This window comes from Pseudoliparis swirei, chromosome 16, assembly GCF_029220125.1.
Source record: "Pseudoliparis swirei isolate HS2019 ecotype Mariana Trench chromosome 16, NWPU_hadal_v1, whole genome shotgun sequence".
In the NCBI taxonomy this organism is placed as follows: Eukaryota; Metazoa; Chordata; class Actinopteri; order Perciformes; family Liparidae; genus Pseudoliparis; species Pseudoliparis swirei.
Window position 1 is genome coordinate 3,157,327 of NC_079403.1, and position 2,500 is coordinate 3,159,826.

A 2,500-nucleotide genomic window follows, 5' to 3' on the forward strand; every position below is an offset into this window, starting at 1 on the left:
ATATATATATATATTTACATATATAAATATATATTTATATATATATATATATATATATATATATTTATATATACATATATATATATATATAAATATATATATTTATATAAATATGTATATATATATGACTTTCTAGGAGCCCTTGAGCTTCTCAAACATCACTTTTGTCTTTAAACAGCCAATCGGGGATCAAGTGAAGCCCCGCCCACGTCCTGGAGCCCCGCCCACTGGATGCCGCCTCAGTCTTTCTAGAGTTGCTTCTCCATCCAAAACTCTGGAGGGAGGTGTCTTCTTCACTCTTCCTCAGCCTTCCTCACTCTTCCTCACCCTTCTTCACTCTTCCTTACTCTTCTTCACTCTTCCTCACTCTTCCTCACTCGTCAAACTGATGCTGCTCGTCCTCACTGAAGGAGGTTTCCCGTTTACACGCAGCCCTAAAACGCACCGCGGAGAGCTCGTAAAGATAGAATACTGTCTCAGTGACCTGATGCCAGGAGGCCCCCGGGCTCCTCCTCCTCCTCCTCCCTCGTTCTCCTCCTTATCTTCCTCCTCCCTCTTTCTCCTTCTCCTCCGCTTCCTCCTCCTCCTTCTACCCCTCTTCTTCCTCCTTCTCCTCTTCCTCCTGCTCTTCCTTCCCCCTTCTCCTCCCCTCCTCCCCCTCCTCCTTCTCCTCTTCCTCCACTTCCTCTTCTTCCTCCTCCTCTACCTCCTCCACTTCCTCCTCTTCCTCCCCCACTTCCTCCTCTACCTCCTCCACCTCCTGTCCCTGCTGATTCTCCAGCATCGACCACATTAAAGTGTCTTTATATCATCGTATTCCCCCCACCCTCTCCTCCTCCTCCTCCTCCTCCTCCTCCTCCTCCTCCCTCCTAAATGCCACAGGGTATCTACCTCCTCCATGATGGGGTGATAAAAAAGAGAATGATATCACATTTGACACCAGCGATAAAGCGATGGAACTTCAACCTTGAGAGTCGAGTCCCTCAGTGCGTCGTAAAGGAAGGAGGAGAAGAAGAAGAAGTCTTGGAGGCGGAGTCACGCCCCCCCCCCCCTCCCATTACTCCTCCTCTTTTAAACCTCCTTTAATAGAACGCGCGCTCCTCGAACCCTCCGGTACCTGACGAGGCTGTTCTTGTCGTCGGGGTCGGCGGCGCTGACGGAGCCGACGGCGGCGTGGCGGGCGGCGTCCTCTCTGACCTCCATGACGTAGCTGGAGCGCTCGAACACCGGCGGCTCGTCCACGTCCTCCACGGCGACCTTGACGGTGGCCTCGTCCCTGAAGGGGCCGGCGGAGTAGAAGCGTGAGTTGACGTGGGCGTTCTCCACCTGGATGCGGAGGCTGTACTGCCGCTTCCTCTCGAAGTCCAGAGGCTGCGGGACACACGTGTATTCAAAGTGTTCATCTTTCTGACTCCCCTTGAACGCATCATGACCGTTGCTCTTGTCAGAGCAGGAAAACAAAGACTAAAATCACCAGATTTATGGAAAACATTAAATTCTGGATTTATATATATATATATATATATATATATATATATACAGGACTGTCTCAGAAAATTAGAATATTGTGATGAAGTTCTTTATTTTCTGTAATGCATAAAAACAAAAATGTCATGCATTCTGGATTCATTACAAATCAACTGAAATATTGCAAGCCTTTTATTCTTTTAATATTGCTGATTATGGCTTACAGCTTAAGAAAACTCAAATATCCTATCTCTAAATATTAGAATATCATGAAAAGTATACTAGTAGGGTATTAAACAAATCACTTGAATTGTCTAATTAACTCGAAACACCTGCAAGGGTTTCCTGAGCCTTGACAAACACTCAGCTGTTATAAATCTTTTTTTTTACTTGGTCTGAGGAAATATTAAAATTTTATGAGATAGGATTTTAGAGTTTTCTTAAGCTGTAAGCCATAATCAGCAATATTAAAAGAATGAAAGGCTTGCAATATTTCAGTTGATTTGTAATGAATCCAGAATGCATGACATTTTTGTTTTTTTAATTGCATTACAGAAAATAAAGAACTTTATCACAATATTCTAATTTTCTGAGACAGTCCTGTATATATATACACTTCCGGGAAACAGGACCCGGGGAACCGGACCCTGACAGCGTCAAACCCTGCCGGGTGTTTACTTCAAGTGAGCGCGTTGAACCCAGAACTTTAAACACACCACGACGTCTGTTCTGTGTCGTTCCTCCGCCTCGCACCAGAAGAAGTTCCCACAGGGACTACTTTGTTGGCCCCGTGATATTCACTTTAATAAAAACCCTCATCTGCATGCAGCCCATCTCACGAGGACTCGTCCACAGCGCCCGGCCCGCGGGTCGGATGGTTTTCATCTTTTTATTATTGATTAATAAAAACGGCGATGGCTTCCAGAGCGTCGGCTAACGAGGGCGTGAGGCGTTCAAGGACACCGACAAGGACGCCGATGGACACGCGCCGCTGCAGACATCAGGCCTGATGTCCATCGGACATCTTTATGAC